The sequence below is a fragment of the Sus scrofa genome, chromosome 15 (genome assembly GCF_000003025.6).
Source record: "Sus scrofa isolate TJ Tabasco breed Duroc chromosome 15, Sscrofa11.1, whole genome shotgun sequence".
Taxonomy (NCBI): domain Eukaryota; kingdom Metazoa; phylum Chordata; class Mammalia; order Artiodactyla; family Suidae; genus Sus; species Sus scrofa.
The window spans coordinates 41697774-41716850 of NC_010457.5; the positions used below are offsets into that span (position 1 = coordinate 41697774).

At 35.9% G+C, this 19077-nt stretch overlaps 1 long non-coding RNA gene across 2 annotated transcripts in view; it reads left to right on the forward strand.

Moving 5' to 3' along the window:
- LOC110257063 overlaps positions 1–19077 on the forward strand; it is a 112121-nt gene that overhangs the window by 39731 nt on the left and 53313 nt on the right. For both annotated transcript variants that reach the window (XR_002339237.1, XR_002339236.1), the window contains exon 2: positions 17751–17842. This is a non-coding gene — a long non-coding RNA (uncharacterized LOC110257063). The remainder of the gene's footprint in view (positions 1–17750; positions 17843–19077) is intronic.

Below are 19077 nucleotides of genomic sequence, written 5' to 3' on the forward strand. Positions count from 1 at the left end.
ACCACATACAAGAGAGCTACAGTTTGTGAGCAGGAGCCGCCTTCTCAACAGTTTTACACTACACAAGGGAAAATATATTGCTTGTGTATGTTAATCCACTTTGTCATAAGACACAAATGAAAAATAAAGAAAAACAGGAATAAATAATATAAATTCATAGAAAAGATTGAGACAAGGTTGAGAAAGCAGTCATAGAAGATAACACGAGCTTTACAAAGACATAAATAATATACTTTATACATTTGGGGTAAGTACATAAATGTCTATAATATTGTTATTGAAAATATGCATAGCTTCTATGAATGTTTTATATATGTATAATTCTACATATCTATGTGTATATATATAGATATAGATATATGTACCAACAAAGGCAAAAAAGATAGGTTAGAAGCAAAGACAAGGATAATTATAATAACAAATAGCATTTATTAAGTACTTACTACAGACTAGGAGTTATTTGAAGCACTTAAGATATTAGCTTTATCAATCATCATAACACATCTATAATACTAGAATTATAATCCTACTATATTAAGGAAAAAATCATTCAGAAGGAGCATAAATTGCCAAAATCACACAGATCAAGTGAGCCAAAAGTTTCAAAGCTAGTAAGTGGCAAAAAGATACAGCCTTGACTATTAGAAAGACGACAGTTTTTCCAAAAGTGCATTAATGGGCTGACAGCCCCTCCAGGCCAAAGGCTCTTTCCACCAGAGCTCTACATCTCTCTCTGTTTCCCTTTCACTCTTCACTTCTCTGAGACTTTGGCTTCTACATACTACTCCTTATGATTTATCACCTCATATTCATCACTGCACTATGTCATATAGAATAGTTTGCCTTGTAACAAACACAAGTTCTTTACTTTGAATCCCTTTCTACCACATTCTCAAAATGGAAATAACCCTCATTTAGAAATAAGAAATAGACACAGAGATTAGTTAACTGACATTCAAAGGATCACAAAACCATTGCATTCTTTAGTCTGGACAGAATCAAATTTCTGGCCAATGCTGTAGCTCTATCCAGATAGTGTTGGTCACTCAAACCCTGGAGAGGATTGCTCGGTTCAAACATCCCTTGCACAAGCACAAGTGCCAACCTGGAAAGAGCTACCATGACTTTGGTTCCTCTGAACAGCCACTAAGTCATTTCACTGAGTGCCCAAAAAACAGAAGCTGTAATCTTTCTGAAATTCCAGCCTGGTTTTATCATCCCTGGTGGCAGAATTAAGATAATTCTACTTAACTCTTGAAAAGCCAGTATTACTTGCAGTGACTTTGTCTTTTTAGCCAACAAACTGAAATACGTAAGTGGTGTGACCAAGGACAAGTCCAGGAAAACCTTCCCAATGTCATTGAGGCAAGCAAAGGTTATCACTTTTGCTGCTGGTAATTTGGGGGTGTCTCCTTTTTTCTACCATTTTCTTTCTGTTTTCCTTCAAGACACAATATCAAAACACACAGATAACTCTTCCTAACTATATTAGATATTTCAAATTATTTTCTGTTTGATTAGAATAATGTCACTGAATGCAAAGATATTTATGAAACAAATTAGGCTTCAGAGGACTTCCACAAAATATTGAATTTATTTCTTAGTGTGCTAGTTCTATTTTAAGGATTATATGTACAATCATTCTTCATAACCTTCTCTTTCCTCCTTAAAAATCTTTATATGCTCATGATTATAGAATGAGACAGAGGCAAATCACAAGCTGAGAATGAATAGTCTTGTTGCTGAAAAGCCTTCATGATTAAAGCAGTCTGGCATCACTAGGTTTATATTATTAACACAGAAACTTATTTTTCAAATATGGAAGATATCACTTCAAATATTTCATTATCCATGAATGTCACTCTGATTACTTAACAAAAGAAAGTTAGAGTTTAAAATTTTTACTAATGAGTAATGTGTAAAAGATATTTCACTATTGATGATAACAATGGTTAACATTTCCATAATGAGACAGCTCTGTGTATGTGTGAAAGCTTTTAGAAACAAAAAGTATATATCGCTGAAGTGAGGTGTATTTCTATCAAAATTTTTTAAAAAGCTCTTTTGAATCTCTAAAACATTAACCAAAAGTGAAGATAATCTTGAGAAAAAAATTGGAAAAATAATGAGAACATTTTAGCCAATTAAAAACTTTTAAGTTTATCTTATGATTAAAATTGTTCTTTAAATATTAAGATTTCATCTACTATTTAAAATGTATCTGCTGTATAGCACAGGGAACCATATCAAGTCCCTTGTGATAGAACATGATGAAGGATAATTTGAGAAAAAGAGTGATATATATATATATATATATAATATATATATATATATATATGTTTGGGCCACTTTGCTGTATAGCAGAAATTGACAGAACATTGTAAATCAACTATAATAAAAAAATTAAAATCTTAAAAAAAGTATCCAGATTTCAGCAGACAAGATAAATTTTTCTTCTCATTTATTGAAATGATTTTATAGATAGTTGTAAATAGTTTGATACAACTATAAAATCTCTGCAAATACAATAAACAATTACTCCCTTAAATATTTACATATTTTTCAATACCCCCATTGTATATTTCATAAATATGGGTTTTAAGATAAATGAATATTTTTGATGAATTTGAAGAATATTAAATAGGAATGTTTTAGTTATATGAATGAATTTCAGGAAATACAGAAACATTTGTTGCAAAATTATCTATATGAAATATTCAGATTTAAGAGAATGGATCATAAATATTTATGATATTATATTTAATTTGTTGAATTTCAACAAATATTATAGAGAAAAAATTATGACTAGATAATATATTGGATTATGCTTATACCCCTTGAAAAGCCCAATTTTGTATGACATTTGTGAGAGTATGTCATCTCCAACCAAAATAAATACTTCCTTAATGAGTTAATATAAATTTCATTAGTTCAAATGGCTCCTCCAAATAACAAAGTACTCTTCAGGTATTATCTCTTTTTCATTTACATTCAGATGATACCAATTTTTTCTATACTCTCTTTTCATAACACATTTTAAAAAGTGTGGGGATAAACAGTCACCTAACCAGTTATAAGAAATGTGATCAGGGTTTTCCCATCATGGATCAGTGGTTAACGAATCCAACTAGGAACCATGAGGTTGTGGGTTCAATCCCTGGCCTTGAGCTGTGGTGTAGATCACAGATTCAGCCAGGATCCCAAGTTGTTGTGGCTCTGGCATAGGCCAGTAGCTACAGCTCAGATTAGACCCCGAGCCTGGGAACCTCCATATGCTGCAGGCACGGCCCTAAAAAGACAATAAATAAGTAAGTAAATAAATAAATAAATAAATAAATGTGATCATATTCAATATTTAAGATTTTTTAAAAAGAAACAAGACAGTATAGATAAAATCAATTCCTTCTCCCCATGTATTCTGCAATTCCATTGTATCCATTTTCAGAAGAACTCTCCATTTTGTATCAGTGTACACAATTCCTAAGCCCCAGTATGTATACATCCATAAACACTAATACTGAATATATGGCTTGGAAATTTTATGTAAACTACATTGTAATGAACCTATATTCTTTGCATGTTATTTTAAGAGTTACTGGTGTTGACCTTTGTGGGTTGACTTCAACTAGAATGCTTTATTTTTATCCCAGTCCATCCATGGAATAAGAATACCTCAATTCATTTAATTATTCCTTTATCAGTAGGCATTATGGTTTCTATTACATTGTAACCAGAATTACAGAGCATATTATTGTCTGTCTCCTTATGTATATGTCTGAGCATTTATCCAGAACTGAAATTGCTGGATTATACCCTATGAACATCTTCAGCTTCCCTAAACATTGCCAAATTGCTGTCCAAAATGAATGGTTGACCTATTCATTTTTTAACCACTGTGTAATTTCTTGTGTCTCCACTTCCTGGAATGGATCACCTTTTTAAATTATTATGTATAAGAGGGAGTTCATCTTCTCAAATGTGCACTTCTCTAATCGGTAATGAGGTTAAGCATCATTTATGTGCTATGACCATTCAGGTTTATTACTTTGAGTAACTTCATGTTATTTGTCAATATTTCTATGGGTTTGTTTGCTTTTCTTATTACCTTTTCAAATTCTAATATTCAAGTTTCTGCTTACCAATCAGTTACATGTGTTGTAAATGCATTCTTCCAATGTTGACTTTTTTTTTTCATGGTATATGACTTGTAAATACTATTCTTTAGATTTCCATCTTTCCTCCTTCTGAATATATTTATCAATCTGAAAATTCTACTTTGAACAATTGACAATAGCGATAATTGCAGACTCTCCATGATGTAAATTTCAAGAATCACACACCTACCACCATCCCATCTTTCTAATCTCACCCCCATCTCCAGAGCCAGTATTCTCAGTGAGATTCCCTCCACCTCATTTCCTTTATGTACTGTCTTTCTTTTCTTTTTTACATTCTTTAATTTCTAAATTTCTCCTTTATGACAAATATCTATGTATCCCCTTGAAAATCTGATTCCTCCCTCACTTCCTGTGAGTATCTTGGGTAAAAAACAACCATAGTTAAAATCCAATTCTCTAGCTCAATGTGGCTAAAGAAAAATGGAAAATCATGCTAAATATCCTTTCTTTAAATTTATGGCAAATGACTTCAAGTTGACTCTCTTTCAACCTCAAGTTGAGTGTGTTAAGTTTCAGATACTTCCTGATTTTCTAGATATTTTATGTTATTGATTAATAACTTAGCCCAATTGTCATCAGAGAACTTTTTTTAAAAATATATATCCAGAGAGGAGGCAAGATGGTGGAAGAGTAGGGGGGCATGCTCACCCTCTCCCACAAACACAACAAAAAAACCACATCTATGGGATAAACAACTCACGCAGAACAGCAACCAATCGCTGGCAGAAGAACCTAAGCTCCAATAACAGCAAGAATTTCGTAACATTACTGGATAAAACAAGAGAAAAGAGAGTGAGAGAAGGGGAATCCGAGCTGGACGGACACTCCTGAAAGGGAACTGCTGAGGAGAAAGGGATCCCGCACCCTGGAAAGTCACCTAGATCGATGGAAAGATCAACCGAACCTGAGGAATCTCCAGGTGCAGAGAAGAGTGTAGCAGTAAGTCAGAGTTCTGAAAAGCAGAGCAAGAACCGAAGAGATTATCTGAACTACGGGCACAGTCACCAAAAATTGAGATGCCTAGGTGGGGGCTGGGCATTGAGACCTTGGTTCCTTTTTGGAGGTTAGTCCCTGGGAAAGGGCTGGGGGCTCCTTTTTGGAGGTTAGTCCCCAGGAAAAGGATGGGGGGGGCGAGGTGGAGCAGAGACTGCTTGGGAGGTCTAGAAACCAGTCTGTCAAGTTTGACAGGGCAGAGACTGCCTGGGAAACTAGAAAGCAGAGCCTCACAGCAGGAGGGAACAATATGCTAAGGGCAGGGAAGTGGAAAGTCACATCAGAGGGAACCTGGGAGAAGAGCCAGGTCTGTGTTGGGGAGGAGAGAGAAAAGGGGGGGCCTCCATAGAATTCTCCCCATGCCACAATGAGCTTACTGGCCCACTAGCTATCAGAAAGTTGTGCTTCCCAGTGCATTCCGCCACCCACCCCCCATTATGTACAAGCTGGACCTGGGGCTGCCTGCCATCCAGGAGGGTTGGCCTCAACAATTGCCAGAAGCCTACCACCACAGGGGCTATCCCTGCCCTGGCCTGCTTGCCCTTTGGAGGGGCTACACCCCCACAGAGCAGCACCAAACACCACCAGCCCCTGGGAAAAGACCTGCAGCCCAGAAAAGCAGAACAAGCTTGGCCAGGTGGTGAAAAGATCTGCCTAATTCTCGGACAGTCCTTCTGAGTCAGGCTGCTCTGGGGAAGAGCCTCTTAGGTTTGCATTGGCCCAGCTAGCTCTCCATCCCTTTGGGGGTGCTGCACTTCCTCGGAACAGCTCCCCAGGACCACCAGCACCCTGCAGGAAGCCCTGCACCCCAGAAAATCTAGAACAAGCTTGGCCAGTTCGTGAAAGCTAGAACAAGCTTGGCCAGGCCGTGTAAACATCTGCCTACATTCTCAGACAGTCCTTATGACTCAGGCTGCCCTGGGAAGAGCCTCTTCAGTTCTCATGGACCCAGCTAGCTGCTCCAACCCGGGGGGGGCGCTGCACTCCTGCGGAACAGCTGCCCAGCACCGCCAGCCCCCTAGAAGAGCCCCACAGCCCCAAAACACCAGGGCAAGCTCTGCCCAGCTGAGTGAAATCTGCTCCATCGTGGTGTGGATGTGCCAGTCCTGTCTGCCCTTAGGAAGTCCTCCTTTGCTTTAGAGAGGCCCTGTTAGCTCTGCCAAAACTCCAGAAAAGCCACACAGCCTCAAAAAAGACTGACCAACAATGCCAGCCTTCAGGAAACATTCCACGCAGTGACAAGACAAAACTGCCCAGTCACGGAGAGTACAACTCCACCAGGAAAAAGAAAACAACAAGCAAGATGAAGAAGCTGAGAAACCACCCCCAGTTAAACCAACAGGAGAACTCACCTAAAGCAGTCAACAATGAAACAGATCTCTGCAGTCTGACAGACCTGGAGTTCAAAAGAGAAATAGTGAAAATACTGAAGGAATTAAGAGAAGATATGAACAGTAATGCAGACACCCTCAGAAAGGAAATAGGAAATATAAGGAGGAGCCAAGAAAAACTAGAAAATTCATTTGCAGAGATACAAGCTGAACTAAGGGCAGTAAAACCAGAATGAATAATGCAGAAGAATGAATCAGTGATGTAGAAAATAAATAATGGACATCATCCAATCAGGTCAGCAGACAGAAAACCACATCAAAAACATGAAAGCAATATAAGAGACCTATGAGATAATATAAAGCAGGCCAATCTACACATAATAGGAATTCCAGAAGGAGTAGAAAAAGATAACGGAATGGAAAATATATTTGAAGAAATTATCACTGGAAACTTCCCAAATCTAAAGGATGCTGAGTTCAGGATACAGGAAGCACAGAGGGCCCCAAACAACTTGAACCCAATAGACCCACACCAAGACACATTATAACAAAAATGGCAAAAGTTAGTGGTAAGAGAGGATCCTAAAGGGAGCAAGAGAAAAGCAGAATGTTACCTACAAGGGAACCCCCATAAGATTATCAGCTGATTTCTCTAGAACTCTACAGGCCAGGAGGGAATGGCAAGAGATATTTAAAGGAAAAAAATGCAACCTAGAATACTCTATCCAGCAAGAATATCATTTAAAATAGAAGAAGAAATAAAAATTTTCTCCAACAAACAAAAGCTAAAAGAATACAGCAATACAAAACCCAGGCTAAAAGAAATACTGAAAGGGCTTCTATAAACCAAGAAGAAAGGAAGGAAAGAAAGGGAAGAAAAAGGAAAAAAAAAAGAAGAAGAGGAAGAACTAGGATTGAGGAAACCACAATCAGAGAGCAGTCACTCAAATAAGCCAGCATACAGATTTAATTATGAACATGTTTCAAACACAATAAAATTAAAAAGAAAAAAAAGAGTCATCAAAATCATAAAATGTGGGCAAGGGATGTTAGAAAATAAATAGACCCTTTTTGTTTGTTTGTTTGTTGTTTCTCTTCTTAATTTTAATATAGTCATGAACTGTTTGAACTTACAGGACCATCAGGCTAAAACATACAATTATAGGAAGGGGTTAGCATACTCAAAAAACAGGGCAACTACAACCAAAATCAAACGTTGCATTCGCAAAAAATGAAAAAAAAAAAAACACTCAAACAGATAATAACCAGAGACCATCCAACCAAAAAAAGAAAGGAAGAATGGAGAACCATAGAATCAACTGGAACATGAGGTTAAAAATGGCAATAAATAATCATCTATCAATTATCACCTTAAATGTCAATGGACTGAGTGCCCCAATCAAAAGACACAGAGTGGCTGAGTGGATAAAAAGGCAAAAACTTCAATATGCTGCCTACAAGAAACTCACTCAGGACAAAGGATACATATAGATTGAAAATGAAGGGGTGGGAAAAAATATTTCATGCCAACAGCATGACGAGAAAGCAGGAGTTGCAATACTCATATCAGACAAAATAGACTTTAAAACAAAAGACATAAAGAAAGACAAAAAGGACACTATTTAATGATTAAGGGATCCATCCAAGGAGAGGATGTTACTATCATCAACATATATGCCCCAAATACAGGAGCACCCAGATACATACAAAATATTAACAGACATAAAAGAGAAATTGATGGGAATACAATCAGAGTAGGAGACTTTAATACCCCACTCACACCAATGGACAGATCCTCTGGACAGAAAACCAATAAAGCAACAGAGATCCTAAAGGAAACAATAGAAAAGTTAGACTTAATCGATATCTCAGGACACTACATCCAAAAAAATCAGAATACACATTCTTCTCAAATGCACATGGAACATTCTCAAGACTCAACCACATATTGGGACACAAAGCTAACCTCAACAAATTTAGGAACATAGAAATTATCTCAAGTATCTTCTCTGACCACAACGCCATGAAATTAGAAATCAACCATGGGAAAAGGAATGAGAAAAAACCTACTACATGGAGACTAAACAACATGCTACTAAAAAACCAATGGGTCAATGAGGAAATCAAGAAGGAAATTAAAAAATACCTTGAAACAAATGATAATGAAGACACAACCTCTCAAAATCTATGGGAGGCTGCAAAAGCAGTGCTCAGAGGGAAATTCATAGCAATACAGGCCTTTCTCAAAAAAGAAGAAAGATCCCAAATTGACAACTTAACCCTCCACCTAAACGAATTAGAAAAAGAAGAACAAAAAATACCTAAAGTCGGGAGAAAGATCGAAATAATAAAGATCAAAGAAGAAATCAATAAAAGAGAGATTAAAGAAACAATAGAAAAAATTAATAAAACCAAGAGCTGGTTCTTTGAAAAGGTGAACAAAATTGACAAACCCCTGGCCAGACTCACTAAAAAGAGGAGAGAAAGAACCCAAATAACCAAAATTATAAATGAAAAAGGAGAAATCACAACAGTACTGCAGAAATACAAAAAACCATAAGAGAATACTATGAACAACTATATGGCAACAAGTTTGACAATCTGGAAGAAATGGACAATTTTCTAGAATCTTACAGCTTGTCAAAACTGAATCAAGAAGAAACAGACCAACTGAACAGACCGATCACTAGAAATGAAATTGAAGAGGTCATAAAAACACTCCGTACAAATAAAAGTCCAGGACCAGATGGCTTCACAGGTGAATTCTACCAAACATATAAAGAGGATCTGGTGCCCATCCTCCTTAAACTCTTTCAAAAGGTTGAAGAAGAAGGAATACTCCCAAAGACATTCTATGATGCCACCATCACCCTCATTCCAAAACCAGACAGACATACCACCAAAAAAAAAACTATCGCCAATATCATTGATGAATATAGATGCAAAAATTCTCAACAAAATCTTAGCCAACTGAATCCAACAACATATCAAAAAGATCATACAAAATGACCAGGTAGGGTTCAGCCCATTCATGATCAAGACCCTTGCCAAAGTGGGTATAGAGGAAACATTCCTGAATATAATCAAAGCCATTTATGATAAACCCACAGCAAATATAATCCTCAATGGGGAAAAACTGAAAGCCTTCTCACTCAAATCTGGAACAAGCCAGGGATGCCCACTCTCACCACTGCTCTTCAACATAGTTTTAGAAGTCCTAGCCACAGCAATTACACAAACAAAAGAAAGGCATTCATATAGGAAGGAAGAGATAAAACTGTCACTGTACGCAGATGACATGATACTATACATAGAAAACTCTAAGAACTCAACCCAAAAACTACTTGAAATGATTAATAAATTCAGCAAAGTAGCAGGCTATAAGATTAACATTCAGAAGTCAGTCGCATTTCTGTATACCAGCAATGAAATATTAGAAAAGGAATAAAAAAATACAATAGCTTTCAAAATTGCACCTCAAAAAATCAAATACCTCGGAATAAACCTGATCAAAGAGGTAAAGGACCTATATGCCAAGAACTATAAAACTTTAATCAAAGAAATCAAAGAAGATGTAAAGAAATGGAAAGCTATTCTATGTTCCTGGATTGGGAAAATCAATATTGTAAAAATGGCCATGCTACCCAAAGCAGATTCAATGCAATTCCTATCAAATTACCCATGACATTTTTCACAGAACTAGAAAAAACAATCCAAACATTTATATGGAACCACAAAAGGCCCAGAATTGCCAAAGCAATCCTGAGAAACAAAAACCAAGCAGGAGGCATAACTCTCCCAGACTTCAAGAAATACTACAAAGGCCACAGTCATCAAAACAGTGTGGTACTGGTATCAAAACAGATAGACGGACCAATGGAACAGAACAGAGAACCCAGAAATAAACCCTGACACCTATGGTCAATTAATCTTTGACAAGGGAGGCAAGAACATAAAATGGGAAAAGGAAAGTCTATTCAGCAAGCATTGCTGGGAAACCTGGACAGCTGCATGCAAAGCAATGAAATACAACACACCCTCACACCATGCACAAAAATAAACTCCAAATGGCTGAAAGACTTAAATATACGACAGGACACCATCAAACTCCTAGAAGAAAACATAGGCAAAACACTCTCTGACATCAACCTCATGAATATTTTCTCAGGTCAGTCTCCCAAAGCAATAGAAATGAGAGCAAAAATAAACCCATGGGACCTAATCAAACTGAAAAGCTTTTGCACAGCAAAGGAAACCAAAAAGAAAACAAAAAGACAACTTACAGAATGGGAGAAAATAGTTTCAAAAAATGCAACCGACAAGGGCTTAATCTCTAGAATATATAAGCAACTTACACAACCCAACAGCAAAAAAGCCAATCAACCAATGGAAAAATGGGCAAAAGACCTGAATAGACTCTTCTCCAAGGAAAATATACAGATGGCCAGCAAGCACATGAAAAAATGCTTAACATTGCTGATTATAAGAGAAATGCAAATCAAAACTACCATGAGATACCATTCTCACACCAGTCAGAATCGCCATCATTAATAAGTCCACAAATAACAAGTGCTGGAGGGGCTGTGGAGAAAAGGGAACCCTCCTGCACTGCTGGTGGGAATGTAAACTGGTACAGCCACTATGGAGAACAGTTTAGAGATACCTTAGAAATCTATACATAGAACTTCCATATGACCCTGCAATCCCACTCTTGGGCATATATCTGGACAAAACTCTACTTAAAAGAGACACATGCACCCGCATGTTCATTGCAGCACTATTCTCAATAGCCAAGACATGGAAATAACCCAAATGTCCATCCACAGATGATTGGATTCAGAAGAGGTGGTATATATACACAATGGAATACGACTCAGCCATAAAAAAGAATGACATAATGCCATTTGCAGCAACATGGATGGAACTAGAGAATCTCATACCGAGTGAAATGAGTCAGAAAGAGAAAGACAAATACCATATGATATCACTTATAACTGGAATCTAATATCCAGCACAAATGAACATCTCCTCAGAAAAGAAAATCATGGACTTGGAAAATAGACTTGCGGCTGCCTGATGGGAGAGGGAGGGAGTGGGAGGGATCTGGAGCTTGGGCTTCTCAGACACAACTTGGGATAGATTTACAAGGAGATCTTGCTGAGTAGCATTGAGAACTATGTCTAGATACTCATATTGCAACAGAACAAAAAGTGGAGGGAAAAAAATGTATACGTGTAAGGATAACTTGATCCCCTTGCTGTACAGTGGGAAAAAAAATTATAAAAATAAATAAATAAATGAATATATACTTTTAAAAATAGTCCTTTTATGGCTCAGAATACAGCTGATCTTGCCAAATGTTCTGTATGCATGAGAGAAGAATATGTAGTTTGTGTCTGTTCAGTGGAGTGTTGTATAAAATGTTGATTAGATAGTATTGGGTTGATGGTATTTTTCAAATATTTTAATATCTTTACTGATCTAAGTGTCCTATTAATTATTTTGAGACTGGTGGTGGGAGTTATCTATTTCTCCTTTTAGTTGTGTCCATGTTTGCTGCATATATTTTGAATTTTTCTTACTTGTACATGAATGTTTAGGATTATTATGTTCTCCTGATGAGTTGACCACACTTTTATTTTCCTCTTTATGTGTATTATCACTATTTGTTCAAAAATCTACTCTGACTTATAAAGTCAACCTGCACTTTATTTTCATTAGTATTAGCATGGTGTATCTGTTTATATATATAGATAAATTTTAACCTAGTGTATTTTTATAGTTAAAGTAGGTTTCTCATAGGCAACATGTACTTGGAGATAAATTTTTAATTTCAATATGAGGTCTCTATTGAGATGGGTAGAGCATTTACCTGTGATGTGATTATTGATATGACTGTATTTAAATATACCATGTTGTTTTTTGTTTTCTCTTTGTCCTATTATTGGTTTCATTTTCTCTTTTTTATGCCTTATTTTGAATTAATTAGTATTTTTATCATTTTGATTTATTTCCTATGTTGCTTTATTACACATAAATCTCTTTTTGGTATTACTATAGTAGTCAATATATTTACAGTACATATCTTAACTCCTCAGTTTATAATTACTTTTTTTTCCACATTTTTTCAAATGATAGTATTCCACTTAATGTGTAATATCCTTAGGGTAATATACTTTTATTTATCCCTTCCTGGCCTTTATGTACTGTCATACAGTTTACTTCAACATAAATTGTGAACCATGCAATATGTATAAACACTGAAATGAACATCTAATTATATAAAAACGATAAATATGTTTACTCATGGATTTGTTATTTTTGCTGCTTTTTGGTTTTTGTATAGATCCAGATTTCCAGGCAGTATCATTTTCCTCCTGCTTATTATACTGCCTCTGATATATTTTCACTTCTGTATGTCTGAATAAAATCTCTATTTCACCTTCAATTTCTCAAAGATATTTTCTCCTAGTAAACAATTACTAAGATGACTTTTCCATTTTTTCCTAGCACTTGGGATATGTGGCACTACTGTCTTCCTACTTATTTTGAAAATTTTGTGCCATTATAGTTTTAAATAATTTTTGCCACCCCCCCAACTCTACGCAACCTCAAATAGCCATACACATGGTTGCTTGAAGTTGTTCCACACTTCACTGATGCCCTGTTCATTTTTATTTTTCATTAAATCTTTTTTCTCTCTGATTCACTTTTGGCTATATTTCTTTGCCAGGACTTCACATTTACTAATCTTTGCTTCTGTAGTATCTCATCTAACATTTATCATCTTTAGTGTATTTTTCATCTCAGACATAGTAGTTTTCATGCTTAGAAATTCAATCTGGTTCGTTTGCTATTTCTTTCATATCTCTACTTAACATATTCAGTCTTTAATCTAGTTTCTTGATGGAATATGTGATAGAGTTATAATCCAATTTTTAAAGTCATTATCTAGTAATTCTCTCATTTGTTTCATTTATGAGTGGATTTTGACTGATTTTTCTCCTTGCTTGATCTGTAATTTCCTGTTTTTGTCACTTGATTCATAGCTTTTGATTAGGTTCCAGATACTACAAATTTTATCTTGCGTGCCTTGGATATTTTGTATCCTATGAAGATTATAAAGCTTTATTTGCTAATTTACTTGGAAACAATTTTATTTTTTTGGGTCTTGCCTATGCGCATTCTTAGGGCAGATCAATGCAGTAGTGTTTTCCCCACTTCTGAGTCAAGATCTTCTTAGTACTGTATTCAGTGTCCCATTAACTTGGGTATTTGCTCCTCAGTTGGCAAAAAAAAAAAAGATGTGCAGGCCCAAGCTTTATTTGAGTTTTAGGAACCATTCCCCCTAATCTTTACAAATGGTTCACTTGCTAACCACTGTTCGTTTCCTCACCCACTTAGGCTGTTTGCACACTTGAAGGGGACCCTCTGCAGATTTCTGGAGTTCTTTCTTTGCCCATCTTTATTTTTCTGGCACTTGAGCCCACACAATGTAGATACCTAGACTTGCCTACGTACTTAATTTTATGTCACTGAGTCCATCGGTCTACCCCATGACCTCAAATATCTTTGGGCAGTACACCAGAGCAGCTCTGTGACTTACCCTGTTAGATTGTTTCCCATCTCCGAGGAATTACTGTACTTCATTGCCTGATGTCTAATTTCTTGAGAGCAATTGATTCATACAGAAAATCTGGATTTTTAGTCATTTATGATGGAGGTGAAGGGTACAAATTCTGTCCCAGTTACTTCGCTGTGGAAGGAAGTGGAAACTACTGTATCTTCTGAATATATCCAGATTATTTACTTCTACAATGAAATCAGTTTTCCCCATTACTTTCACATGTAGCTCCATTGTATTCCAGCATTAATTGCTACAGTAAAAACATGACTGTAAGCCTATTACTACACTAGTTAATTTTTTTCTGATATTTGTCATTTCTAGTGTTCAGTTTTTCAGCTTGTGACTGTCTGTGTGTAATTACTTCCCCTCTGAAAATCCTGAGTGCTATTTCAACTTTATGCCTTTCTAAGAAATATACTCATGTTGAAAATATCAAATTTTAACTCTGAATATCAATTCTTTGCTGTTCCCTCCATTCTCTATCTTAAACTTACAGACACAATATTAACATCTGAATTGATCCTTCTTCTGCTTACCTGTTAGTTTTACATTTTTAATATTTGATGCTTAATTCTATGTGATTTGTCTCAATTTTCTATCATAACTTACTTTTATTTTTTTTATTTTTCAGCTGCACTCACAGCATATGGAATTTCCAGGCCAGGGATTGAACCTGAGCCACAGCTGCGACTATAGCTGTGGCAACACTGTATCCTTAAACCACTGCACTGGGCCAGGGATCAAATAAGCATCACCACCACCGAAGCAAGCTGAATCATTAACCCCCTGTGCCATAGCAGGAACTACTAAAATTTACTATTTTTGTATAGTCTAAAATCTATTTATTCTATGCATCTTTAAATTTTAAAGGTTGCATTTTTCATATGGAAGATATTTAATTGCTTCACTCTCATATTCTAATTAACTAGCTTCATTTGATGAGTTTTTATTTCATAATTTCTTATTTTTTTATGAATGTGATTTCATTTATTTCTTTGAAGATAAATTTAAAATACTAGAATTTTCTTTACAGTTCACGAGTAAAATGTTAGTGCTTTGTCATAATTTTATTGCTTATCTTTTATACAATCAGATTTCTTTTTTTTTTTTTGCTTTCTATTTGTTTTTGTATACCCATTTCCATTAATTTTTTGGTTCATTTTTATTTTTCTCACTCTGTCCTTCTGTGCTCAGCTCTTCTTACTTAGGGATTGTGGGTTGCTTTGCAACTATCTTCTTGGTATATTTCACTTGTCTGGCCTCACATGACAGCCCTATGTTATAGATAGAATCTCTGTGATAGCTGAAAATTATTGTTTATCTTTGAGTTATCCTTCCTCCTTTAGGATCAGATTCAGTAACCACAGGCTCCTGATCCAGAGCTGATGCAACCACCTCCCAGCTTCACACCTTGAAACTGTCTCTGGTAAAATATCTAACATGGACCCTTCTAGGCCTCTTAAACTCCTTGAGTCAAACCACTGGCATCCTTTCCTGATTTATGACCTGATAGGCTCAATGACTTGTCTCAGTCACCGCCTTGATTCCTTCTTTTCCTGTTCTACAAAGATGTCATTTCTAAATCTGGATATCACATTTTTAATTATCTTGACTTAATTTGATAGTTGATGTAGGAGCTGTATCAAAGCACATGTTTATTATGACACCATTTTGGTAAAATATTTAACCAGATTGTTTGTCACAATTAAACCCATATATACCAATTAATCATTGCAGGAACAGCAGTTTTATTTAACATTTTTCTAAAAATAGCAGAAAAATAAAACCCTGAAAGAAATTAGCAACAAAGATGACTTTCTAGCCTTGCCTGCCTTTTTAGTATGAATTAATTTTGTAAACCAGGAGACAAACATTAATAATTTCTCTTATATGAAAGGATGTGATTTCTAGAAATCAATTTTTTCAAAGAGAAAATCATAGAGAAGATCAGCTGTTTATACTATGAAACACAGAAATTAGAGTAAAACACCTCAGTTAAATATAGGTGTCTACTTCCAAAGAATTAGTTATAAAAATACTTTTCAAACTTCTAACTTTGAAAGCATGTATCCAATTAACCATTGCCTTGAAGGCTTTTCTACTTGGACCCCTTGAGGTAGAGGTCAAACAGAAGAGTTAATTGGAAATTTCAAAGTGGAATTTTAGGACAAATTAAAGTATTGCTCTCAGAAATCTGATTTGTTATAGATACCTCTGTAATTTGCCTGAAGATATAATCCACCAATGACTTCATGTAAAGTAGTTTTGTATTGACTAACAATGCAGGGTACTAAAAGATATATTAGTTTAATTACTTCATTGAATGTATGATCTCAATATGGTTGGCCCGCTTAATGATAGATTAAAAGTGGAAAATATATGATGTTAAGGAAAGTAGTATCAGGGTTATTTAACCTTTAACAACGGGATAATCTCAACCCCAAGCACAAATTTAACTGCATTCTGATATGCAGCTCAGCTATGGGGTACTATTTAAATAGATAATTTAGGCATGCCCTAAGACTATTGTTATCTTGAATAATTTATTATCACTGACTTCCTCTATCCTATCAATTTCACTGTACAATTTGCTCTTTCCAAAGAAGCCAGCAGCATTTAGCTTGCTCTCTATCACTTAGTCACTTGGATAGTCTCTCTGGGATCAGCATGCAACCAAACAAAAACCAGAAATTGAACTAGCCTATTAAATGTGTTCTTTGGTCACATTGGACTAGGACAAAAAAATAGATCCTAACTCTATATAATTGTTCATTTGTTCTTTGGCATACATCCACCTTTTCATCCAAAGCAATGGGGGAAAAAACCTCAGGAAAAATCCTTTATTCATCCTGCCATTTTTCTGATATAATTATCTTTACCAAGTGTAACTATCCAGATTTGTGATGGCTTATGCTCAGGCAGTATTGCCTTGGAACAAAGATCAAAGAAATTCCACATAACAAACTACCAAGCTTGCAAATACACACACACATGCACATTTTAAAATTCGCATGGTTATCTCTTTCAGTAGTAATTCATTACTCCTTGATGCTTTAGTACAATTTGTAGACCTTCAGGCCCAGGAAAATGCTTCTCAAAATTTCTTGTCCTTTGTCCTCAAAACAAAAGCTTATGCTGTCCAAAGCCATGGGCTTCTACAGCTTGTTCATCTACCCTTGTATTCTCTGATTTGGAGTAGGGAGGGACAGAGAAGCTGAAGAACATATAAGATCATCTTTTTCTCTGAATAAATGAAATAGATATATCTTAAAAAGTATATTTTAGAATTATTGAACATTTTAAACTCATATTTGTGTTTCTATTTGTGACATTAAGTGTATTCAAAAATTGTTGAAATATTCCACCCTATTGAATGTGGCAGTTGAGGAAAATTTTGTAAATTGAGCAATCAAGTTTCTATTTCTCTAGATGAATATAATTTACATTATTGAGAGCCATCCTTGCTTCCATAAGCCATGCTAGGTCATTCCCTTTGCCATGGAATCATTCATTATATCCCAGGTTATTCATATACTCAGTTGTTTGAGGTGTTTCTATGTTGTGTTTTGTCAAGTGCTGCTGTAATCATTCTTCTACATGCTCCCTGTTTTACATGTGCAGGATTTCTCCTGTGGTTGGAATGGCTAAAGTAACGTGAAATGTGATACTGGCTCTTGATCTTGGCAATTACATGGACATTGGATGCTAGAATTGTGAGTAGTTTTTTTTTTTTTAATTTAGCAAATTGAATTAAATTTTGATTTATTTAATTAAAATTTGCCAAATACTACAGTATGTTAGAACTTGATACATTTCAATGGACAGTAATACAGCCAAGAAAGGAGTCTTTGGAGCACTGGGAGTGGGGGAGAGGTTGCACTTCGAAGAGAAGGTAAGAGCAATAGACAGTACATGATCCTATACTTGGATAAAGGTGTGGGCATGACCATGACAATGAAGCCCTGAGTGATTTGGAGGAAGAGGATACAGATGCTAAGGCTGTGTCATGCCTGAATGTTTGAGGAAGAGAAGAAAAGTTCATATGGCTGCAGTGATATGAGTGAGAGGAAAATGATAGAGATAAGGTCCCAAGGTAATAAGCGGGGGGTGGGAGGGTGCAGCTCATGTAGAGGCCACTGTGAGGACTTTGGCTTTTACTCTCTGTGAAAGGAGAATGCCATCGGATGATATTAATCAGAAGAATAATGTGATTTGGCATGATTTGTAAGTACCACTCTGGCATTGTTCTTGAGGGTGTAGCAGAGTGGTGCCTGTGAATACAAAGCTGAAAATGAGTCTGAGAAGACATCTTTGTATTTGTTGTGGTGTGTGTCTTTGGGAAGGAAGTGTGCATGTATATTACCCTCCTTAGTACATAGAAAGGAGGCCGTAGGCTGGAGTTCTCACTGTGACTTGGCGGGTTAAGAACCTGACATAGTGTTGGTGAGGATGCAGGTTTAATCCCTGGCCTTGCTCAGTGGGTTAAGAATTCAGAGTTGCCATGAGCTGTGGTGTAGGGCACAGCTGCAGCTCCAACTCGACCCCTAGCCTAGAATGTCCATATACTGCAGCTGTGACCAAAAAAGAAAAAAAAAAAATGAAGAAAGAAAGAGCAAGCAGTGAGTTTTCACTTCACTTCTTTAGAGGAAACCATACATAGGATGAAATATTTGTAAAATAAATGATTCTAACTTTATCAATCCTTAAAACAGAATTCTATACATGAAATGGTTTTACTGAAAGTACAGCCTGGTCATAAAATTATTTTTCAAACCTAAAAAATGACCAGTGGGGATTAAGGGTTAAACAGGATTGCTCTCTGACAGTTGACTCAAGATGTCATTGGCCATGAGAGAACGGACGTTTAACTGGAGAAATTTTGGTCTAATCTTCAAGGCATCTGAATTTATTATTGTCATATAAAAGGATTTCTATTCTGTTGCTGAAT